The sequence below is a fragment of the Cervus elaphus genome, chromosome 4 (assembly GCF_910594005.1).
Source record: "Cervus elaphus chromosome 4, mCerEla1.1, whole genome shotgun sequence".
Lineage (NCBI taxonomy): Eukaryota > Metazoa > Chordata > Mammalia > Artiodactyla > Cervidae > Cervus > Cervus elaphus.
This window is the reverse complement of record NC_057818.1, coordinates 50,955,107-50,981,220: the sequence shown is the minus strand read 5'-3', so window position 1 is coordinate 50,981,220 and position 26,114 is coordinate 50,955,107. Positions and strand designations below refer to the sequence as shown.

General features: G+C 43.3%; 1 long non-coding RNA gene across 2 annotated transcripts; it reads left to right on the top strand.

Moving 5' to 3' along the window:
* Positions 1-3,070: 3,070 nt before the first annotated feature.
* On the top strand, positions 3,071-15,049 carry LOC122692083. 2 transcript variants are annotated; one of them, XR_006340592.1, is made up of 4 exons: positions 3,071-3,232; positions 12,468-12,510; positions 13,256-13,301; positions 14,183-15,049. It is a non-coding gene; the product is annotated as an uncharacterized LOC122692083 (long non-coding RNA). The 2 variants fall into 2 exon arrangements; XR_006340593.1 differs by lacking the exon at positions 3,071-3,232 and adding an exon at positions 3,242-3,624.
* Positions 15,050-26,114: the final 11,065 nt, after the last annotated feature.

Here is a 26,114-nt window from a genome sequence, read left to right as displayed (position 1 = left end):
AACTTTTAAAAGAACTTTCCGATTTTTCAAAATTTTACAATTAAAAGTCAAAATAGAGTAGCTGTGGTTCAGTCTCAGGAGTTAGAGATGGTCGAGATAAGTGTTCCTAAGAACAGAGCCAGAGCCCTGGTCTCAAGGCACAGGGAAAGAAAATCAGGTTCTAACAGAATGGTGGCAGGTCTAAGCCAAATGATGGCCAAACAAAGCAAAATGGCCAACATAAAGGACGACACAGAACACAGAGTTGAAACACACACATATAAACCTGGCAGTTCTCATTGGACACTCCCTTAAATACAAGAATAGGGTCTCTCAAAAAACCTCCTATAGAGACACAGAACTTCAGATCCAAGTACTAACAGAGTAAAGGAAAATATCTCAGATCTTCAAAGATTTCAAAGGGAGGAAAGGAAGCCAGGTTGAAAGAAGAAGGGGGAGGACTCGGGAGAAGGCGGCAAAAGGGGTGGCCTTGCAGATATCTCCTGCCACCTGCAGATACCCAGGTGTTATGGGACTTTACCCTGGGCCTCCAGACAAGGGAGGACTGGATCTCGGCCCTGCCAGAGTCAGACCAGAACAGAACCAGAATTCGAGTTCTCTGCCAAGAGGAGGTGATGACTTTCCAAACCTCAGCTCAGGCTGAGGCCCTTCGACGAGATTCCTGCATCCAGGATGGGGACACTAGAAAAAAGGGGAAGGAGAGGAAAGAGAGAGGGAAGGGGAGAGAGGTCAATAAAGTCTCTTGTTCCTTACCGGTCGGGGCACTCTGGCCAGTGCTCTGTGTCAGGAGGAAACCAGGGACAAACAGGTCCCGGCTGAGGCCGCTGGGTCTGGTCCATTGGCAGGCAAGCTGGCCGCTGAGTACCCTGAGTGGTCAGGCTGTCAGTTGCAGCCAAGAAGGATCCCACCAGACTCGCCATGTGTTGTGTTGTAGCCATGGCTTCCCGGAAACAAACTCACTCAGAAGGACGATGCAGATAGTGGAGTGCAGATTACTACACCGGCGGGCCCAAGGCAAAGGCTCCTCTCAGCCGAGGACCCCGACCAGCTTTTGTGAAAACCTTATATACCCTGAGTGTACTTGCTCAAACCCACCTCCCCAGATTCCTTGAAACTAGTCTGGACAAGGTAAAAGAGAGCTACGATCAAAGTTAACCCATGATTCATGTGTCACAAGACTAGATAAACAGTGGACATGTATCAGTCGGACTGTGGTCATATCCCAATAAACATAATGGCATTTACGACTTTGTTCTGTTACAGAGATAATTAGCATATTCTTTTAGGCAATGGAGAGTCCAAGTACCAGTCCTGAGGCTCTTTGACCCGGGGGTCTGGTTTCCCATTGGTATGCCACTTCTAAAGACACCGGGCACAAAGTTCAGAGTCCATTGGGAGGGTGACCAGGCGTGTAGCCTAGTGTTCGCAGCCTGGCCTGAGACGGAGCCCAGCTCTGTCTGCTTCATCCTCCAGTTGCAAGAAGGGGGACCCCTTCCAGGGCTCGAAACCAGGATCTTGTCTAACACTCGGAAATGAATCACCCGAGGAGACACATGTGCTGACAAAATGGGAAGTTTTCTTGGGAGAGGGCACCCGGTGGAGAAGGGAACCCGAAGGGGAAGGGAACCCAGGAGAACAGCTCTGTCACACGGCCTGCAGTCTCGGGTTTTATGGTGATGGGATTCGTTTCTGGGTTGTCTTTAGCCAATCATTCTGACTCACAGTCCTTCCGGTGGTGCAGGCCTTCTTCAGCCCAGATGGGTGCCTGAGAGAAGGATTCTGCGAGGTGGTCGGACATATGGTGTCTCCTTTGGACCTTTCCCAAACTCTTCCGGTTGGTGGAGGCTCATTAGCTCCCTGTTCCTTGCCAGACCTCCTGTCATGAAACAACTCATGGCAATGATTACTAGGTGCCTGGCCAGGGTGGAATCAGTGCGCTTCCCCTAACACCCTGATCACCTGCACCATCTCTACTTAGCTGGAGAGGAACGACTCAGCAGGCAGCTGAGAAAAGCTGACCAGTCCTGGTTAGAACAAGGTGAGCAGTCTTTCCCAGAAGACCGCCAAGGTCCCACTGACCTGGCTTTGTCAGAAGGCCATTGTAGCACGAGAATATACTCTATCAAACAATCCAAAGAAACCGTCAAACCAAAAGGCACAGGAAGAATAGGAGCAAGCTACACGTGCTGTGAAGAAACAAGAATTTGAGAGGCAAAAAAGAGAGAGAAGAGACGCTCCAAGGCTCTACAGAAACAAGAAAATGGAAGTGTTCAAAATGAGGAGCCAGAAGACTCAAAATGGACAGCCAAAGTCAAATTTACAAATGGAGTATTTTCTAAGAAACTACAGGAAAAGAAGGGTAAAAATTTAGGGTAAAAATATCTACTTGCTATTAAGTACTTTTGTATAGGGACTGTCCCTCCTAACATGTAACTAAATGTGTCTACATAAACTGGGTGTGAAGGGATAGGAAAAAATAAACCGGTGTAGAAGTCATTCCTTTTTCAAATACCTTCAATTCTCGTTCATAGTTCATGTGATCGTTTTCCTGGAGATGCAATAAGGACGTCAAGTATCATTCAACAAATTGTTTCCAAATTGTTTCAAACGTTGTTCAAACCGGATTTCTACATATTCCTTCATCAGGATCTTTCTGAAGAACCTGATATGACATCTTGGGTGCAATGTAAACGGGAAACCAGGTTCTCATAGCACCAGCAATCTTTCCTGTTAAAAACTTCAAAATAGGTTTAATTGCACGCAGACAAATCAGTTTAATAAATTCCTTTAACACATAAATGAAGTCGTTCTCGCTTTCTCGCAAAACATAATGAGTATCTCGTTGCTTTCGCTCAGGCTGTGCCTGCGTCTTAACTCGTAGCGGTGCCTCAGTGGGTCTGCAGAGAGGCCAGTGTCATTAGAAACAGAAGTTGAATGTCACTCAGGGCTCTCCTAGTGAGGAGAAGCACCGCGCAGGGTGCAGGGACCCAGGGGAAGGGCCAGGTTTGAAAGAGCTTGTGGCCCCTGAAGGGGGCGTGTCTAGGGCAGAGCTGAGAGCTGGTGGTTTTCTGAAGAGGCGCCAGGAAGTGCCCGGTGGGGTGGGGCCAAGCCCTCTGCTGAGTATTGCTTTTTGAATAACCCGGGTGTGTTTGGAGCTCTGGAGGTGGTCTCTGATAGCCCGGGGCCTGGACCGGAGGAATTTCGGCTATGTGTGTGAGAAGCAGATGTGGAGGTACTTGTGTCTTCACAGAGCTGAGAAAGCTTGCTAGGGGTAGTGTCATTGCACCCGAATCCTTGGGCACGTTGTGGCCATCAGAAGCCGTGCAGAGACTCCAGATGGCGGGAGATACATTTCCCAAAGCTTCTTTAGTGCAGGAGTCTCTGAGGGCACTGACGGGCCTCTCTCTTGACTGGAACTTGGAAGGAAAAAGTGTAAATGAGCACTGGGTTGCCTCAGAACCCCAGGAAAGGACTAGAAGGTGTGAGACATCTGTGTCCTTAGCACATGAAAGGTGCTTCCACTGCATCTCCTTGAAGGCGGATGTCATCTGGTAAGCTCACACGGCTGCCGAAAGAAGTGTGGTGGGTCCTGCGGCTCCACCCTCAAACCAGTGGACCGGCCAGGTTGGAGGAAAGGAAAGTTTGCTTTATTTCAAACGCCGGCAGGCCGGGGACAGTTGGTGGACACCTGTCCAAAGGCCGAATGACGGCTCCCCCACCCAAACCCAGCGGGATGGGGGGAAGGTATCAGGTCACGCAGGGGAATCTGGTCCCTTAAGTGGGGCGAGTGCAGGCTGGGTCAGGGGTTGGGCTGGAGGGGTGAGAATCAGGTCTGCCCCCTCCCCACACCCTTGGTGGGGTGTGTGCAGGCATCACAGCCAGGCTCCCGCTTTTGTTCTCCAGCTGGGACGTGGTGATTGGGTTTTTGATCTGCTTTCCTATCTTGTGCATCATTTGCCCCAACTGTTCGTGTGGGGTCTTCCTGAAAGAGGGACTGAACTCTTGTCCCCGAAATTGGCATGTGGACTCCTAAGCAGTGGACCGCTGGGGAAAGCCGGAACAATATATTAAGACAGGCCAGATCTGGGCCTCCTGTGGCCCTGGGCCTAAATGGTTCACATCAGGAAGCCTGTGGAAGGTTACTCTGCCCCTTTCATTCCCCCACTTTATCCTCTAGGTGCCCATTTCTCCTCTGGGCTCGACGGGTATACATCCTGATTGGGATGTGATTTGATTTCAGAAATTGCCTTCTCAAACCATCCAGTGCCACCACAGCCTCTCTGAATATTCGCCTACTGAACTGGATTGTCTCCAAACCTGTCTGGTCTCAAGTCCACAATGTGAGCCTGCGGACCTCCACTCCCCTTCGCGTTTCTCTGAGCCAGATGTGCACTCCAGCGCCCTGGCCTCCGCCCCCGACAGAGGGCTCCTGTCGACTCCCACCCCCACCCCTGCGCTTTCTCCTGCTGGAGACCCGCTCCCAGGCTAGGGTCCACGGTAGAGACCCTGGGCTGGACATCAGGCAGATCCCGCCAAAGAAACAGACCATCCACTGCACTGCATTTACTTAAATCTTTTACTTTAGAAAAATTGTGAAGTACAGTTCGGGCGAGGCAGAAAAGGAAAGACGACCTCAACAGAAGTAGGCTATCTTTATTCAGGCAAGAGGGGCGACAATTGGCCTAAGGACCAGGCTGAGCGCGGAGAGGGATCCAGGAGGCTTCACATTTATAGGGAGGTTTGTGGAAGTGATAAGGGACACGTTAATCAGGCAGGATATTTTGAGTATTCTTTTGTTGAGATTCTTTATTTTGAGTATTCTTTTGTAGCTAGAATTCTTTTGTAGTAAGATTTCTTTTGTAGTATTCTTTTGTAAGCAGAGGGTGATAAGTCTTCTGGGCGGGTGTAGGGAGTGGAAGGTTTCCCGACAGGGGGCGATAAGTCCCAGATAGATGCAACCGGCCTGGAGCATCAGGGCCCAACTAAAGCTCTGTTTCGTTTTCTGCGAAGTTAGACGATTCAGCAAGGGGCCTTTGAGACTGTTGTTCTCTTGTCTAGGCCCAAAAGACTCTTTCATAAATAGAGATTAAACCATAAAGACTTCAGATCGCTTGTGACCACACATCGCCTTAAATATAGAAAAGATCTTATTCTGTAAAGAACTCAGGCCCAGCTGGTTCCATGCCATGGAACCTATCTTCTCTAGGGCCCATCCGATGAAACATTTAACTAGGTGTTTAAGCAGCCATTTGAGGAGCGTCAGAGCCTGCTCCATTAGATATACTGTAATTCTGTAGAAGACATTCTGTAAACTCTGTAACTCATCCTTTACAAATTCACTTAATTTCTCAGTAAGAACATCAGCAAGTTCATTTTGAAGAGTTTTCATTAGCTTGGTCTTGGTAAAAGAAATAAATATCTCCATGCCGAGAAAGTGAGCTTCTCTGAGCTTCAGCTTGTCTGAACTTCAGCTTTTCCGGGCGCATCTGCTCCACTCAGTCCGAGCCCTGAATTTATTTTGGCTGAAGGAGCAGTAATCGGCCCATTCTTTAGCAAACAGTACATACAAAAATGGCACTAAAGAGCTCTAAAGGGCAGCAGGAAATCCCCAGTTAGAGGTTGCAGTTTTCACTGTTATGTTAGATAAGTTTCACCAGGATTTTGATGTTCTATTTTTCAATGTTTTGTGTTACTAGAACTTCCCTAGCTTTACTTCCATTGTGGTCACTGTATTTTTGCAGATTTTTCTCATCACATCTCAGGTTCAGTCCTTGCCCTAGGGGTGTTTATTGCAGACATGGGTTGACTGCCTCAAATTATTGCGCAATGTGCCTCCTCTGGTCTCTGTCTGTCACAGCCCTTTTTCAGTCCCTGTGTTACTTGTGCTGTTGTAGCCACGTGTTCTGGGAAACAAACTCACTCAGAAGGACAGTTCAGATAGTGGAGCGCAGTTTTTTACACCGGCGGGCCCAAGGCAGAGTCTCCTCTTAGCCAAGGACCCTGACCAGTTTTTCTGAAAACCTGTTATACCCTAAGTGTACGTGCCCAAACCCAGCTCCCCAAATTCCCTGAAACTAGTCTGAACAAAGGAAAAGAAAGACACAATCAAAGTTAACCCATGATTCATATGCCTTAAGCCTAGGTAGTTAACAGTGGACAATTATCAATAGGCCTGTGGTCATACCCCAATAAGCATAATAGAATTTATGATTCTATTCTGTTACACAGATAATTAGGGTATTCTTTCAGGCAACAGAGAGTCTAGGTACGAGCCCTGGGGCTCTTCCTTCCAGGGGGCCTGGTTTTCCAGTTGGCATGTTGTTTCCATAGATACTGGGCATAGAGCTGAAAGTCCACAGTCCGGCCCAAGATGGAGCCCTGCTTTCAAATGGAGCCAGTTCTGTCTGTTTTCTCTTTCATCCCCCCGCGCTTGATGCTCCTAACTCATAGTATGAGCATCATTCACAGGGATATATTGCACCCTGACTCTTCGACCTCCAATTTGGGAGAACGACATCAACCTTTGGGTTACAAAGTTCATAATACTTTGTAAAATAAAGGGTCCACAAAGCAGAACTATCAAGGCAACTGTAACAATGGTAAATATAGTTTTCCACCAATCACCCTTCACCCAAGATAGGACTGAAGGTCAAAACGGAGGATTATCATCAGACATAATTTTACCTGAGCTTTCATGTCATCTAGGGTGGCTGATCTATAGCCAGACAAATCAGGAATATATACACAACATTGAACTTTAATGACAGCACAGGTCCCTCTTTGTCCTGAAACTGAGGGTAGTTTCAAGGTGATACCGGAAAGTGTTTGTTGCAACAGATGCTTGTAGAGCTTCATCTCTTTTTCTTCTTTAAGATGATCTTGATTTCCCGGGGATCAGCGGGGTCCTTTGTGTAGTCCCCTTGGTGTCCTCCAGGCCTGTGTGATATGCTCTCTTCACCCTCATGTGATGGATTCAGGGGGTGACACCTGCAACTTTAACTCAGTCGGGCTGGTTAGAACAACAGTACACAGGCCCTTCCAGTGTGGGGCCAACGAGTCGTGTTTCCAGTCCTTGACCACTCCTGATCCCCGGGCACACATTCGTGAATGTGCTCCCCAAGGGGGAACGGCACCCTTTCTTGTACAAACTTCATTCCCTGATTTATGACCTTACCCAGTTGTTCCATCTGCTGTGAAATCTCATCTCCCCTTACCTGAGGCAAATTTGTTGACACCTGTTTTATTCTGGGAGGGGGCCAACAATGCACAATTTTGTCCAGAGAAGAGCCATGGGACCGCGGGGTCATCCTGAGTCTGAGCAGAGTCGTCGGAAACAAGTCCCCCCAGGAGCAGTCAGTCTCTGAGATCCACTGGGAGAGCGTCTCTGTATGTGTCCGGTTGGTTCATTCCACCATCTCAGAACTCTGGGGCCTATATGCTGTATGTAATTTCCACTTGATGTTTCAAGTTTTGCTTGCTTGTTATACTAAATCAGCTATGAAAGCCGGGCCATGGTCCAGTCCAATGCTGGTAGGAAATCCAAATCTGGGAACCGTCTTTCTACTCAGGCACCGGGCTACTCTTGATGCTCTTCCAGTCCGGGTAGGAAAAGCTTCTACCCATCCCGAGAACGCACACTCTATAACCAGCAGGAAACAGTAGTGTCGGTGAGGTTTCATTTCAGTGAAGTCCACTTCCGGGTGTTCAAAGGGCAGCGTGCCTTTTAGCTGAATCCCTGGAGGTTTCTGTCTGTGCTGAGAGGCAGCATGGACCTGTGAGCAGGCAGTGCAGTTCTGAGATTTTGTCCTGCATAGTGAAGAGAGGCGGGGAACCAAGAAATATTTTCAAATGAGCTCTTCCAGTTTATCATGGCCTAGATGGGTCGCTTGGTGTGTTTGGCTTACCAGGGTGGGTGCCAGTTCCTCTGGTACCAATAATTTGCCACTTGGCAATTCCCACCGTCCCTTTTCAGGCGTGATGGCCCCTTGTGCTTTGGCTAGATGGTTGTGGGCTTCAGTGTACTTTGCAGAGTCTAGCGTTAGCTCAGGCAGCTCTGCCAATACCAGAGCTTTAACAGGGGCTTCGCTTGTCACCCCCAAGCCCTCGGCTGCTTGTCTAGCAAGGACTTGGCAGGAATTGGAAGCAGCCACTCTGAGCTTTATGCTTTCTGGTGTCTTTCCCCTGGTATAAGATTTCCAGCAGCTAATGAAGTCTGGTTTGCATTCGGTTCATGGGTGTCTGATCAAAAGTGAGAAATGCTCCTTTGATTCCCTCTGAGAACCTCCTAGGACACATTTTGGAAGACTGGTCGACCTACATGTTTAAACCTATCAATAAGGAAAAAATAGTTTAACACTATGTAGTCACAATATTCTTTAGATTTTGGAGAAAATGGTTGAGAGGGAACTCTTTTGAAATTTCAGAACTTTTTTTTTTTTTGCATGTGCTGTTGGAGAGAATGACTTGATAACACACTTCAGTTTTTTAGAACGCTTACCCTGAGAGAACAAAGATATTCCAAGGAGGAAAGTTGATGTTAAGCCTCACCATGTCCCTAAGTATTTATACAAACACAGCCCATATTGCCTGTGTCTCAGCCTTGGCTTACTTAGAATTGCAACTGAGCCGGGAGAGGGGGGTGGGAGGAGGGAAGAAAAAGCCTTTGACCTCAAGTGTGTACATTTGACTGTTCTCTCTGTTTTTCATAAACTGACAAGTTTAATTGCAGTGCGTGATTCATGAAATGTAAAGTGAGGAACAGATCTCTGCTCGTGTGTATGTCTCAATGTGTCTTTGTCTCTAGATAATATTCCTGAGATTACTAAATAGAGATCATATTATACATTATCTCATATAGAGCTCTAAATGCGCTCTATTGCACTGACTTCAAATAAGCGCTTACAACTGTTGTATTTCTGAGTCACAGAATCTAGGAAATGTTCATGAAGTCTTTGTCTGGTACTGACATCATTTTAGCCCGTTTAACTGTGTCTATTACTAGGACAGGAGACAGCAACATTCTTTCATTGTACTTAGTTCTACTGCAAGTCACTAGGGCACACCTGTTGCAACATTTGTCAGCAAGAAAGTTCACTCACACTGCTATATTGTCATAAATAACTGAGATAAATGGCATAGATAAAATACAGACACATTGAGGTCTGAACAAGTCTATGTTTACTTATCTTTGCCTTTTATGAAAAACCACAGACATATTTGAGTTTATTAAGTACATATCTTGTATGACATAAAGGAAAATTGTGCCCTAAGATATGTATGTCTTATAGGTTACAAAATCTACTGTTGATAAAAAAATTCAATTGCCTGTTTCTTGGTTTTAAGTTTTAAGGCATTTTAAAAATGCGATATGACTTAACATCTACTAAAAAGAAATAATGGTAAAATAATAAAAAATAAAAAATATAAATAAATGAAATGAAAATGAAAACATAATATATAAAAATAATACAATAATATATGACATAATGACATAGGAATATATAAATATATTAAAATATAAATCTATTACATGTATGTATATATAGTATATTTATTGTGTATTATATTATAATTATATTATATTACAATTCTTATATCTGATATGTAAAATTTTTCTTATACTTATAAACATTTAATGAAAAAGTTTTTAAATTTTCATTAAACAATTGTATACTTATTAAAAAATTAAATATATAATATGTATTACCATTACATATAATATTATACATATTAATAAGGATATATTTAGGATATATAAAATATAAATATAGAATTTATACAAAAGTACATTAAATATATATAACTATATGTTAATAATAAAACACATATTTATATAGAGGATTATACATATAAATTTATGTATAAATATATAATATATACATGTAGAGATATAATTAATTTACATCATATATTTCATTATATATAATTGCTATATTATATATTATATAAAGTAATTATATATATATAAGAATTATATATATATTATATATAAATGCAACCATTATATTTTGTAAAATTGATATATATATTGTGCATATATTGCTTAAATATATAATAAATACTATTATATATATATATAATATTGATATGTGATATATAGTAATATATATCATCTAAAATATATGTTATATATCAAAGTATATTATATATTACATATAATGCTGATTTTACTTTATTATATATACTTTAGTTTATATCCATATAAAGTATATTTACATATACTTTATTATTATATTATAGTTTTTATAGCTCTCTATATATATCCTGTATTATTTATATAATATATAAACAACACCATTTAATATTAATAGATAATTGAAATGGATTATATATAACTATATTAAATATGAAAATATATAACATGTGTAATAAATATTATTATATGCTGAGTATTTTTAATTTAATTATTATATATAATGTATGTAACATAACACATAATATCATATATGAATATATATTGAAATATATAATATTATATTGTTTTACATATATTATCATTATCAATATTAATACAATATCATCATTACCATCTAATATGTATTAATTTATATAATATATAAAGTGTAACTTATTATGTTTATTATAATAATATATTGTCTATTTAACAAATATGTATATTAATTCAATATAATCCTGAACAGTAACATATATATAATGTAATATAATATTTATATAATATTAAATGTATGTAATATAATATTTAATTAATAAATAATATCTAATTGACAATTATATAATCATAAAATATAATTATTTTATTGATATATATTTTCTATATGTAATATATTCATTATTTTATTATTACATAATATAATATAATATATAACTATTATTATCATATAATATATATTTCTATATAACTGTACATATTATATCCATGATATATATTTAATATTGGATATAATATAACTATATACATAAACATAACTATCTAAATAATTGTATACTATAAGTTGTAACATACCCATATATATGAATGTGTAAAAAATATATTTTATATATAAATTAATAATGCATTAATTTTTATGTAATATATATTTCTATTAAAGTATTAGTTATTGAATAAATATAAATAAAAATTTATGTAAAATAGAATTTATATAAAAATATAAATATTATATTTATATAAATATAATATATAAATATTTATATGAATATTTATGATATATATCACATATAAATATATGTGATAGAAAATATATGATACATAATATAAGATATATCAGATAATATCATATACAACAAATATATATAAAATAATATTTATCATTATACTTTATTATATACAGTTTACTGTCCGTAAAGTATGTTTATATATACTTTATTATCATATATTTTACTTATTATATATACTATAAAATGCCATTATATAATTCAATAATGTATATTATATAACATATAATGTATATGTTATATGATAGATTATATAGAATATAAATATATAATATAATATAATATAATATTATCTATTATACATTTTCTCTTCAGTTCAGTTTAGTTGCTCAGTCGTGTCCGACCTTTTGTGACCCCACAGACTGCAGCATGCCAGGCCTCCCATCCATCACCAATTCTGGAGTCCACCCAAACTTATGTCCACTGAATCAGTGATGCCATCCAACCATCTCATCCTCTGTTGTCCCCTACTCTGCCTGCCCTCAGTCTTTCCCAGTATCAGGGTCTTTTCAAATGAGTCGGCTCTTCACATCAGGTGGCCAAAGTATTGGAGTTTCAGCTTCAACATCAGTCCTTCCAATGAACACCCAGGACTGATCTCCTTCAGGATGGACTGGTTGGACCTCCTTGCAGTCCAAGGGACTCTCAAGGGTCTTCTCCATCACCACAGTTCAAAAGCGTCAATTCTTCACCGCTCAGCTTTCTCTACAGTCCAACTGTCACATCCATACATGACTACTGGATAAACCATAGCCTTGAGTAAACGGACCTTTGTGGACAAAGGAACGTCTCTGCTTTTTAATATGCTCTCTAGGTGGGTCATAGCTTTCCTTCCAAGGAGTAAGCGTCTTTTAATTTCATGGCTGCAGTCACCATCTGCAGTCATTTGGAGCCCAAAAAAATTAAGTCTCTCACTGCTTCATTGTTTCCCCATCTATTTGCCATGAAATGATGGGACCTGATGCCATGATCTTAATTTTCTGAATGTTGAGCTTTAAGCCAACTTTTTCACTCTCTTCTTTCACTTTCATCAACAGGCTCTTTAGTTCTTCTTCACTTTCTGCCATAAGGGTGGTGTCATCGGCATATCTCAGGTTACTGATATTTCTCCCTGCAATCTTGACTCCAGCTTCTGCTTCTTCCAGCCCAGCGTTTCTCATGATGTGACATTAGGAAGAATTGTGTACAGTTCAGGATTGATTAAAATTAAATATAATTTAATTAAGTAAATGACTTTTATTATTAATACTAAGCTACAACAATACTGGAATTTGGTTTTCTCTCTCTGTTAACAGAACAAACTTTCCTGGAATATTGAGCTGCCTTGGAGAACAGATGGTAAGTCTCTTTCTCTAGCTAACTCTGAGTGTTCCAGAGGAACTGTGAGGCATCTCAGAGGGAAATATTAGATTAACTAGCATCACCGGTATGTTAAACACCATGGGGAGCATTATCAAGTGAATGAGAAGCCTTCTCAGGTTAAACTGGGATGGATATTATTAATAGAGATTTGCTAAAAAAAATTATGGAATTCCTACAAACCTAGTAGGTCCCTACGTCATAATTAGGACATACCAGGGCATACCAAGTTCTGCTACCAAGTCACAGTTCTGGTTATTGTGACCAAGTTTCTTAACCCGTCACATTCTGCTCAGGTGTATCACCATGTCTTTCCGTCTTTAAGTCAGGCGCACACAGTTACTATACTCTGATGGTTTTGCAAAAGGTCTTCATCGCCCAAGAAGATTCATAGGAGAGACCATTTTGACAAGCACTGATGTCTGATCAATTTCACATTATACCAGGCAACTAAGTGGATAAGAAAATTTAAAATCTCCATTTAAAAAACCTGCTGGTATTATAAAAGTGTTTAACAAAAGATGAAATACTGAGTCAACTTGTAAATATAGTTTTAAAGTTTATGGGTTGTTTGTTTATTTTTTTTTTTTGCTCTGAAATATTATTGATCTGTTGGCTTTCTAGATAAAGCCCAGCCCTTCCCCTCAAGCTACTAATGATTGACAGCAACTGAATAAATGCCCTCTGTGAGTAAAACGGAAATATGTTACTTTTCTCTCTCTAGGTTTCTCCAGAAGTTAGAGATACTTAACTCTGAGCAGCCTTATCAGGTAAATAAATGACTATCTCCTGACATTTGCAATAATCCTCATATTTTGGGGCCCTTTAGAAGAGAGAAATCCGCAAGCAAAATCAAATGGCAGGATTTGGGCCTGGATTTCCTGAGGTTAAAATGGTGTTGGTTGCTTGTTTTCTGGAATTCAGTCTGAGACTCTCTTTTGTACATGTAGTTTTATGATTGACTTATTTACTCGTTCTTGGAGGCTGGGTCTTTGATGGAGCACACAGGCTCTTCGTTCCTAGCTCGGGCTTTCTCTAGTTGCAACACTAATTGTGAACGAGACAGTTCAAGCTCTAGCCTCACGGCAAAGACCACTGGGACACTACATATTTATCAGATGGAAACACTCAAAAACTCATCTTCCTTGTTGCCCTTTAAAATAGGAAGACTCTTTTGGAAAATATCACAAATCATTAATCATTATCCTCATGGTAATATGCTTTCATGTTTTTCAAATGTTGGTCCAAGGGCTATAAGAAGGCAATCAAAGAGAGAAATAATATTTCCTCAACATAAACTGTTGATGCTAACGAAGCTTGGAACATGAGATTATTTCCAGCTCTTGTGTCCTTTCCTCAAATTACACAGGCTGACTCCCCTTGGAACTGGAGCCAAGAAGGAACTTATGAGGCCTTCGCAGATCCCACGCATGTGCACCTGCCTTGTATCTATGAAAAACAACTTCAGTCAAGAATATATTCAATCATAGAAGTGAGACAATACAGAAAGAAAAGAAACTGTCAAGGAAGTCAAAATAATAATATCGTAGCTATTAAACAAATTCATGGGCTGTTAGCTCTTCCCCAAGGGCTATCGATAAATATTTGGAGCCGTCCTGGTTCCAAATGTCCCATTTGACCTGTTTTACAGAATCTGAAACCCCTGCCAGATGGAAGAAGTGAACTATGCCACCCACAAGCAGGAAGACCTGAGACCGGCTGGAACCACAAGGGTGATGCTGCTGCTGCCCGAGACCTCATCACAGACCCAACGGAAGAGCATCCTCGCGTTGATCAGGGTCTGCTCCTTGAACACCATAAGACTCCTCAGACCCCTCCAGGACCAGACACACAGACTTTTATTTATGTTAATATTTTATTGATCTATTTATTTGGCTGCCTTGGTTCTGATTTGCAGGTGCGGGATAGTCCCTCCCTCTGGTGGGATCTTGCTTGTAGCGCAGAGACTCACCAGCTGTGGGGCAAGGGCTCAGCTGCTCCTGGGCTGTGAGATCTTAGATTCCCCACCAGGGATCGAACCCAGGTCCGCTGCATTTCAAGATGGACTCTAAGCCACTGGACGACTGGAAGTCCCAGGACACAGTCTTGAGGGCATTAGCCTGCTTGGTCCCCCGTGTGTGTCAAAGCAGTAAAGCTAGTTTTTCCATTTCTCTTAAAACTGTCTCTCTCAGATGTAATCTGGCCCCAGGACACAGAGGCCCAATTTTGGCAAGGAGATCTGGAGAGAAGCCAGGAGCCATTGGAAGAACAGGGTCCTGGGGGCAGGAGGGCTGAGGGACCTGAGTCTCACTGGGGTGGAAGGCTGCGAGGGGCCAAATGGGGCTTCAGGAGGGGAGCCCGGAGGTGGTGTCCTGCGGGCAGCAGGCTCAGCGCTGCGGCGCAGACCCGGGGCTGCGGAGGCAGACTCCCGATCTCAGCAGATCGGCCACAGGAGCCGGGGCGGCCCTGAGAGGGGTCGGGGCGCACAGGGCCCGGGCGCCAGTCATCCAGGGACAGAACAGGGTCAGAACAGAGAGGAGGAGAAGCTCTGTGCCACGGAGGCGCCCCCCGGAGTGTAAGGACCGGCCCGGAGGGGAAGCGTGTGGACCAGGGTGTGGACTCCAAGAAGCTCTGTGCTTCCCAAGGCGGGGCCCAGGAGGCTGGCGGTTCCAACAGCGCTGGATGCACCTGAGGCCTCTTTGCCTCAAGAATGGAAACTGGGGAGGCAGCCCCGTCTGTCCCGTCCGATCAGTTATTCCTCTCCCTGACTTGTCCCACCCACCCCTCAGGGCAGTGCCCTTCTCTTCACCCCTCACCCCCTAAACTCGTCCCCCATCCCTGGCTTTTCTAGATTCTTCTGGGCTCTGCACACTCCTAGGCCTGCCCCATCCTCCATTCTCTCCCCCTCCCCGATCTCCAGGTTCTAGATTTCAGACAGGCTGGGACCTGGGCTGCAGTGCTTCCTCGTGGACACACAGCTTCTTGAGCCACAGACAGCACGGCAACCACAAGGGACTAACAATCACTGCACACACGAGCAGTGGGGGCAAGTGATGCACCAGATCAGAAAGAAAAGATCAAAACTCCAGTCCCCCCTTCAGAGCTGGAGAACTAAAGTGGGCTCCTGGACGTGATGCCTGCACACAGCACCACCAAGGGGCTGCACAGACCTCGCATTCAGCCCTCCCGCCCAATGCTGGACCCAGCCCGCCCTCTCCCTATTTAATGGAGCGGATTTCCCACACGCGCCCTGACACCCCCTCACCCCCCAGGAGCAAACAAGGCAACTTGTCACTTGTTTGACTCCCTTCCTGATGCAGCCAGAGCTCCAATAAAACCTTGTCTGAATATCCTGTCTGGCCTCTTATCAGTGTCTGTTGACTTAGGATTCCAAGAACCCTGGTGGGTCACATGCCCTTCTGGCTCTCCACACTCCTGGGTCAGCCCTGTCCTCCCTTTGCTCCCTGCCCCTCCCTGTCTTCCAGACGCTCTGTCCTCGGTGCCAGCCCTTCCCTGGACCCTGGATCCGTTTCCCTCCACTGTGGTCTCAGTTTGTTTCACCTACTCACACGTATCAGCATCTCCCAGATGCGGTTGAAGCATGGCTTCAACTTCCAAGGTGGGCATTCGCTTTCCTACAGAGCTTCTCCAGATGCTGGACGCCCCAGCCAGACCCTCTCTGAGAGAAATCCTGCCCTTCTCAGCCTGGTCCCAGCTGGAGCCTGGAAAGCCTGCCCACTGTCCCACACTCTAGACCCCACTCCAAGACCTCTCACCATTGGCCTCCCTCACTTCCCCTGGGCTCGAGTCCGGGAAGCCTTTACGCTCACACCCTGTCTCAACTCCCTTCCTTTGTTTTAAATTCTAAAATTATTTCATTGACAATTTTGAAAGGCACTTTCCATTTACAGCTCTTACAAAATATTGCCTATATTCCCCGTGTTGCACGATCCATCCTTGAGGCTGTCTTAGGGCTTCTCAGGTGGCACTAGTATTCAAGAATCCTCCTGCCAATCCAGGACGCACAGGAGACACGGGATCGATCCCTGGGTAGGCGAGATCGCCTGCAGAAGGAAATGGTAACCCAATCCCAGTATTCTTGCCTGGAAAATTCCATGGACAGGGGAGCCTGTCTTACTCCCAGATTTTGTACCTCCTCCTCCCCATAGTTAAGCCACTGCTCTCCTACGAGAAACCACTAGTCATTCAAAGTATCAGTGAGTCTGCTGCTTTTGTGTTGTACGCACTATCTTGCTTATTTGTCAGGTTCCTCATGTTAGTGAACCCGACATTATTTGTAACTATTTTCTCCCCTTCAGGCTGTTATCACTCTTTAGTCGGTGTTTTCCTTTGCTGTGCAAAACTTTTCAACTTCATTAGGCCCGAGAAGATCCACTGGAGAATAGATAGGCACCCGCTCCAGTATTCTTGGGCTTCCCCGGTGGCTCAGCTGCTAAAGAATCCGTCTGCAGTGTTGGAGACCTGGGTTTGATCCCTGGGTTGCAAAGATCCCCTGGAGAAGGGAAAGGTTACCCACCCCAGTATTCTGGCCTGGAGAATTCCATGGACTGTCTAGTCCATGGGGTCGCGAAGAGTCAGACATGACTGAAGAGTCTTAGCATGGCAATCTTTTTTAAAAAAATTATTTTTTAATTGGAGAAAAATTGCTTAACAATGTTATGTTGGTTTCTGCCATACAACAGTGTGAATCAGTCATAATTACATATATATGTGTGTGTATATATATATACATATATATCCCATCCCTCGAGAACCTCCCTCCCTCCCTCTCCCCCAGCCCACCCCTCTAGCTCATCACAGAGCAGGAGGCTGGGCTCCCTGCACTATCTAGGAACTTCTCGGCTGATCTGTGTGAGACGTGGCTGTGTGTACATGTCGATGCGTCTTTCTCCATTCATCCCACTCTGTCCTTCCCCAGTGCTGTCCACCAGTCCTTTCTTTATATCTGTGTCTCCATTCCTTCTCTGAAAACCAGTTCATCAATATCATTTTTCTAGATTCCATATATATCATTAATATACAATATTTGTTGTTCTCTGACGTACTTCACTCCGTGTGACAGGGTCTCAGTTCATCTACCTCACTAGAACTTACTCAACTTTTTTCCTTTTTATAGCTGAGTAATATTGTTTTTCCAGTGGTCATGTATGGATGTGAGAGTTGGACTCTGAAGAAAGCTGAGCGCCGGAGAATTGATGCTTTTGAATTGTGGTGTTGGAGAAGACCCTTGAGAGTCCCTTGGACTGCAAGGAGATCCAACCAGTCCCTTGGACTGCAAGGAGATCCAACCAGTCCATCCTAAAGGAGATCAGTCCTGGGTGTTCATTGGAAGGACTGATGTTGAAGCTGAAACTCCAATACTTTGGCCACCTGATGCAAAGAGTTGACTCGTTGGAAAAGACCCTGATGCTGGGAGAGATTGGGGGCAGGAGGAGAAGGGGACGACAGAGGATGAGATGGTTGGATGGCATCACCAACTCGATGGACATGGGTTTGGGTAAACCCCAGGAGTTGGTGATGGACAGGGAGGCCTGGCGTGCTGCGATTCATGGGGTTGCAAAGGGTCGGACACGACCGAGTGACTGAACTGAACTGAACTGAATATTCCATTGTATATACACACATACCACAACTTCTTTATCCATGGACATCTAGGTTGCTTCCATGTGCTGCAATGAACACTGGAATAATAGACTTTTTGATGATGGTCATTCTGACCAGTGTAGGGTGAAACCTTATTCTAGTACTGATTTGCAGTTCTTTATAATTTGTGACGTTCAGTATCTTTCCAGGTCCCTGTTTACCTTCTACACTGCGAGTACAACTTACCTCTTGAAATTAGCTTTTTGAAGGTCTGCCCTGTTTTGAATTCTTTTCCGGTGATTTACCCCTGGGCATTTCTTAAGGGCAGGTGTTATTTCCAGCCCCACAGGCTTGTGAATACCCATCAGCCCAGGTTTTCAAGCGGTTGTTTTGGGAAAAGGCCACAAGGCGGCAGCATTTCTTCATGCCCAACTCTGGGTACCTGGGCAACCAGAGCCTTAGGACAAGTCCTATGCCTGGGTTGTCAGTGAGAGTGGCTATGCGCAAGGCTTGTGGCTCCTTACTTCCTCCCCCTTACCCTCCATCCCCAAGATAGATGCCGATTGCAACACCACTCTGCAGAAGGTGGTGTCATCCACAGGTGGGCTGACGCTAAGGAAGGAAGCTGGAGGTGAGAACCCCACCACCAGGAGACGCAGAGCCAGGACTTTGCAAAGCTCTTCCAGCCCCGAGCCTCCGCCATCCTTTGGGGGCACTATGGTTGGTTCTGCTGCAGGAGGGCCCGTCTGGCTCTGGAGACTGTGGGCTCATACAGAGGGGAAAAGAAAGTTCATGTCTATCGTGGTGGGGGGCTCATTGCTGGGCACCCTCCCCAGACCCTCAGCCCCACTACAGTCCAGTCTGGGGACCCAAGCCTACTCAGGCTCCAAGGATGTGACATCAGCCCAGGTCCCAAGGCTTGAGGAGGATAGAGTCTTCAGTTCTTTTTATTTATTTATTTATTTATTTTTTGTCTTTCTATTGTCTCAATTCTATTTTGAATAGGAATACGTAGGTAATTTACACTGTGGTGGGTTTTGGTTTTTTAGGTGCACAGCAACTTGAATAGTTTACACATGACTTAGATGTTCTTTGTCAGCTTCGTTTTCCATGTAGGTCATTACAGAACGGTGAGTAGGGTTCCTTGTGCCTTGCAGTGGGTCCTTGTGGATTATTTCATAAACACTAGTGTATCTGTTATTCTCATGTTATTACTAATTTCTCCCTGCCCCCAAACTTTCAGTTTTTGGTAACCACAAGTACTGTTTCTAAGTCTGGGAAGCTGTTACTGTTTTGTAAAGAAGTTCATTGTATCCATGTTTAGATTCCATCTAGAAGTGATATCTTAGGATCTTTGTCTTTCACTTACTTATGATCATCTCTAGGTCCATTTATGCTGCTGCCAATGGCATTATTTCCTTCTTTTTTTTTTTTTTGATGGTTGAGTGTATTCCAGTATATAGATGGACCAGTTACCCTTTATTTCTCTATTGATGGATGTTTTGGTGGATGGTCTGTTTTGGAGGTTGTCAACAGTGCTGCCTTGAAAATAGAGGTGGAGGTATCATTTTAAATTATGACTTTCTCTGGATTTAAGACAAGGAGTGGGCTTGCCAGATCAGGTGGTAACTCTGTATTTGGTATTTTAAGGAATCACCACACCGTTTTCCTTCATGGCTGCACCCACCCATATACATCTCTGAAACGGTGTAGGAGGATTCCCTATTCCGCTTGCCCTCAGCTGCACTTAATTTTTTATAGATCTTTTGAAGATTAAGGGCTTCCCTGGTGGCTCAGATGGTAAAGCATTTGCTTGCAAGGCGGGAGACCTGGGTTCAATCCCTAGGTTGGGAAGATCCCCTGGAGAAGGAAACAGCAACCCACTCTAGTATTCTCGCCGAGAGAATTCCCATGGACAGAGGAGCCTGGAGGGCTACAGTCTATGGGATTGCTAAAGAGTCAAACACGCCTGAAGGATTAACACTTTCCCTTTTCGAAGATGGTCATTCTGAGGGAGGTAATTTGACACCTCATTGCAGTTTTGAGTGGCATTTTACTAACAGTGATCCCGAGCATCTTTTCATGTGCTTTATGTCCATCTGGATGCCTTCTTTGGACAAATGTCCATTTAGATCTTTGGCCCATATTCTATTGGGTTGACTGTTTTATATATATATTTAGATAGATAGATAGATGTGTATGAACTGTTTGCATGTTTTGGAGATGAACTCCTTGTTTTTAAATTTGGTGGCAAACATTTTCTTCCCCATTTTGAGGTTTGTCTCCTTCTTTCCTTTAGGGTTTTCCGTGCTGTTGAAAGCTTTTGAGGTTAATGAGGTCCCTTTGGTCGAGTTTTGCTTTAATTTTCCTTATTGTAAGAGTTGATCCAAAATGAACTTGCTGCGATTCATGTCAAAGCAAGTTCTGCGTATATTTTCCTTGAGAGGTTTAGCATATCGCCCCTCCATTTAGCTCTTTAATTGATTTGGAGTTTCATTTTCTGCAAGTGGTTAGGGAGAGATGTACATTCTTTCACTTTTCACTGTTTAAGGAGCCTCCACCCTGTCCTCCGTCCTGGCTGTTAACAACATGCGTTGGCAGCGTCAGTGTAGGAGGGTTCCCTTTTCTCCACAACCTCTCCAGAATTTATTGTTTTAGACTTTTTCACAAAGGCCATTCTGACAGGTATTTGATTTGAGTTTTTATAAGATTCATGATGTTGAAAGTTTTTCATGTGATTAAAAAGAAACAACACTGTGAGCACAAATGATCTCTCAAGATTGTCTTGTTGACCGTCTGCCCTGATCTGAAATCTTTTTCCAGAACCTACCCAAGGACATTTGTTAAGGATAGGTGTTTTGTCCCCCATCCCCTCAGGATTGGTGACTGACTTTTAAGTACCCATCAGCAGAGGTTTCCATTGTTGTTACCCAATATGGCCACAAGGGGGGAGCATTTCCTCATGCTCCACACTGGCTTTTGTTGTGTTTTGTTTTTGTTTCTCTAGCTAATTTTAATTTTCTATCTGGCTTCCCTGGTGGCTCAGAAAGTAATGAATCTGCCTGCAATGCAGGAGACCCGAGTTCAACCCCTGGGTCAGGAAGATCCCTGGAGAAGAGAATGGCAACCCACTCCAGTATTCTTGCCTGGAGAATCCCACGGACAGAGGAGCCTGCTGGGCTGCAGTCCACGGAGGTTGCAGAGAGTCGGACAGGACTGAGCACCTAACGCTTTCACGTCTGCTGTCTTGAATATTGTCAGTAGTGCTGCCCTGAACATAGGGGAGCAAATAGCACCTTACATTATGATTTTCTCCGGATCTGAGGCAAGAGGTGGGCTTGCCAAACCTCTATACTGTTTTCCTTTGTGACCTGCCCTGCCCATTGCCAGCCCCGCCCCCAGTGTAGAAGAATCCCTTCTTCCCAGCAGCGTTTCCTCTCTGTTTCTCTTTTGGAGGAGGGCCATTCTGCCCTGTGTGAGGTGGCTGGCACTTATCTAACAGTGACGCTAAGCATCTTTTATGCGCTTTATGTCCTTCTGGCTGCCTTCTTTGGTGAAATATTCATTTAGATATTTGGCATCATTTTCTATTGGGTTGGGTTTTTTATTATTCTCTTTACTGAGTTTTATGAGCTGTCTGCCTGTTTTCTAGATAAATTCTGACTTTTTATTTTTGGTTGCAAACTGCTTTTTTCCTATGCTGTGTGCTTTCCTTTCTTTTTTTAGGGTTTTCCTTGCTGGGCAACAGCTTTTCAGGTTACTGAGGGCCCTTCTGCTGAGTTATGTCTTATTTTTCATTATTCTAAGAGTGGGTCCAAAAACAACTTGCTGCCATTTCTGTCAAAGTGTGTTCTGCCTATATTTTCCTCAGCAGCTTTAGAGTAATTGTCCCTTCTTTGCGTTCTTTAATTGATTTGGAGTTTCTTTTCCAGTATGGGGTTAAGGAGTGTTGAAATTTCATTTGCTTTTCACTTGTTTAAGGAACCTCCATTCTCTCCTTTGAGCAGGCTGTTAGCAGTTTACATTCCCAGCATCAAGGCAGGATAGAGTCCTATCCTCCAAAACTTCTCTGCTATTTATTGTCTGTAGACATTTTGACAAAGGCGATTCTGACAGGCTTGAAAAGACGCCTAGTTCTAGTTTTGATTGGCAGTATCTCTAATAATTAGTGATGTGAGCATCTTTTCATGTACCTTATGGCCATCTGGATGCCTATGTGGGAGAAATGTCCATTTAGGTCTTCGGCCCATTTTTTAATTTTTTTAATTGAACAGCATGAGTTGTTTGCATGTCTGGGAAATGCATTCCTTATTTTTTCCTTGGTTGCAAACATTTTTTTTTTCCTGGGGATTATCTTTGTTTTCCTTTCGGGTTTCCCTATGGACAAACAGAAGCAGAAGACATTAATTAAGAAGAGGTGGCAAGAATACATAGAAGAGCTATATAAAAAAGATCTTCATGACCCAGATAATCACGATGGTGTGATCACTCACCTAGAGCCAGACATCCTGGAGTGGGAAGTCAAGTGGGCCTTAGGAAGCATCACTATGAACAAAGCTAGTGGAGGTGATGGAATTTCAGTTGAGCTGTTTCAAATCCTAAAAGATGATGCTGTGAAAATGCTGCACTCAATATGCCAGCAAATTTGGAAAACTCAGCAATGGCCACACGACTGGAAAATGTCAGTTTTCACTCCAATCCCAAAGAAAGGCAATGCCAAAGAATGCTCAAACTACTCCACAACTGCACTCATCTCACAAGCTAGCAAAGTCATGATCAAAATTCTCCAAGCCAGGCTTCAACAGTACGTGAACCATGAACTTCCAGATGTTCAAGCTGGATTTAGAAAAGGCAGAGGAACCAGAGATCAAATTGCCAACATCCACTGGATCATCAAAAAAACAAGAGAGTTCCAGAAAAACATCTACTTCTGTTTTATTGACTATGCCAAAGCCTTTGACTGTGTGGATCACAACAAACTGTGGAAAATTCTTCAAGAGATGGAAATACCAGACCACCTGACCTGCATCTTGAGAAATCTGTATGCAGGTCAAGATGCAACAGTTAGAACTGGACATGGAACAACAGACTGGTTCCAAATTGGGGAAGGAGTCTGCCAAGGTTGTATATTGTCACCCTGATTATTTAACTTAGATTCACAGTACATCATGAGAAATGTTGGGCTGGATGAAGCACAAGCTGGAATCAAGCTGGACTCAAGATTTCCGGGAAAAATATCAATAACCTCAGATATGCAGATGACACCACCCTCATGGCAGAAAGCAAAGAAGAACTAAAGAACCTCTTGATGAAAGTGAAAGAGGAGAGTGAAAAAGTTGGCTTAAAACTCAACATTCAGAAAACTAAGATCATGGCATCTGGTCCCATCACTTCATGGCAAATAGATGGGGAAACAATGGAAGCAATGAGAGACTTTATTTTTTTGGACTCAAAAATGACTGTAGATGGCGACTGCAGCCATGAGATTAAAAGAAGTGTGCTCCTTGGAAGAAAAGCTATGGCCAGCCTAGATAGCATATCAAAAAGCAGAGACATTACTTCGCCAGCAATGGTCCATCTAGTCAAAGGTATGGTTTTTCCAGTAGTCATGTATAGATGTGAGAGCTGGACCATAACGAAAGCTGAGTGCCGAAGAATTGATGCTTTTGAACTGTGGTATTGGAGAAGACTCTTGAGAGTCCCTTAGACTGCAAGGAGATCCAACCAGTCCATCCTTAAAAAAATCAGTCCTGAGTATTCATTGGAAGGATTGATGGAAATGCCAGAACTCCAATACTTTGGCCATCTGATGTGAAGAACTGACTCATTTGGAAGGCAGGAGGCGAAGGGGACAACAGAGGACAAGATGGTTGGAGGGCATCACAGACTCCACGGACCTGAGTTTGAGCAAGCTCCAGAAGCTGGTAATGGACAGGGAAGCCTGACCTGCTGCAGTCCATGTGGTGGCAAAGAGTCAGACACTACTTAGCGACCGAACTGAACTGAACTGATTGAATACATTGAAAGAACCTATATGGGAAAAGACCTCCTCCCCCCAAAATAGATATATGTTCATGTATAACAAAACCAAGTTCTGTACCTAAAAGAAACGCAACATCGGAAATCAACTCTACTTCAATAGAAAAGAAACGCTAAACCAAGACAAAAAACACAGCTGGAGCAGGGAGAAATGCTGCCCCCTTGTGGCCACGTTTGTATCAGCAACTGAAAAACCTCTGCTCTTGGACACTCAGCCACCTGCTACGTGGGAGCCCTGGGTTCCATCCCTGGGTTGGGAAGATCCCCTGAAGAAGGGGACAGCTACCCACTCCAGTATTCTGGCTTGGAGAATTCCATGGACTGTATAGTCCATGGAGTCGCAAAGAGTCAGACATGACTGAGCGACTTTCACTTTCACTTGGACACTTTGACCAGGCCCGCAAGAATGTAAGGAAAAAACACCTGTCCTCAACAAATGTCCTCAAGTAGGTCCTGGAAAAAGCATTCAAAAGAGGGCAGACGCCAAGAGGCCAATCTCCACAGGTCAGTTTTACACTGTTTTGTTGTTATTTTTTAAAAATCATATAAAAAGCCTCCACACACTAAAATCTTATAGAAATGCAAATCAAAACTACAACGAGGAATCACCTCACACTGGTCAAAATGACCTTTGTCAGAAAGTCCACAAACAATAAATGCTGGTAGGTTTTGGAGAAAAGGGAATTCTCCTGCACTGATACTGTCAATGTAAATTGTTAAGAGTCCATAGAGAGGAGACGGTGGAGGTTCCTTAAACAAGAGAACAGTGAATGAAATTATGACACTCCCTATCTCCCTACAGAAAAAAAGAATTCCAAAGAGCTAAACTGAGGGACAATTACTCTAAACCTCTTGAGGGATTTAGAGGGAAAACACGCTTTGACATAAATTGCAGCAAGCCCTTTTGGATCTGTTGCAGGAAGGGGGACCCCTTCCAGGACCCGAACCTGGGCTCTTGTCTAACACTCGGAAATGAATTGTCCCAGGAGACACACGTGCTGACAAAGCGGGAGATTTTCTTTGGAAAGGTCACCCGGGTGGAGAGCAGGGGGGGAAGGGAACCCAGGAGAACAGCTCTGTCACACGGCCTGCAGTCTCGGGTTTTATGGTGATGGCATTAGTTTCCAGGTTGTCTTTAGCTGATCATTCTGACTCAGAGCCCTTCCGTGATGCACGCCTTCTTCAGCCCAGATGGATGCCAGAGAGAAGGATTCTGGTAGGTGGTTGGACATGTGGTGTATCCTTTGGACCTTTCCCAACCTCTCCTGGTTGGTGGTGGGTGGCTTATAAGTTCCCCGCTCCTTACCAGGACCTCCTGTCGTAAAACAGCTCATGGCAATGGTTACTATGGTGCCTGGCCAGGGTGGGCAGTCTCAGTCAGTGTGCTTCTCCTAACAGATCCACTTTTAAAATAATGAAAAATTAAACAAAACTCAACAAAAGAGCCTCTAACCTCAAAAGCTTTTGCATGTCAAGGGAAACCATAAACCAAACTTTAAAAAACCTTGGACTGGGGGGAATAAATGTTTGCAACTGAATTTAGAAACAAGGAATTTATCTTCAAAACATGCAAACAGCTCATGCAGCTCAATACCGAAAAAACAATCAACCCAATAGAAAAATGGGCCAAAGATCTAAATGGACGTTTGTCCAAAGAAGGCATCCAGGTGGGCATAAAGCACCAAAGAAGCTGCTCAGCATCACTAATTACTGGAGAAATGCAAATCAAAATGGCAACAAGGTATCACCACACACCCCTCAGAATGTCCATCTTCTCAAAGATCTACAAAGATTAAATGTTGCTGAAGGCTAGGGGAACAGGGAATCCTCCTACACTGTGGGCGGGGAAGTAAATGTGTGGGTGCAGCCATGAAGTAAAACAGTATGGAGGTTCCTTAAGACATTAACTATAGAGTTACCACATGATCTGACAAGCCCAC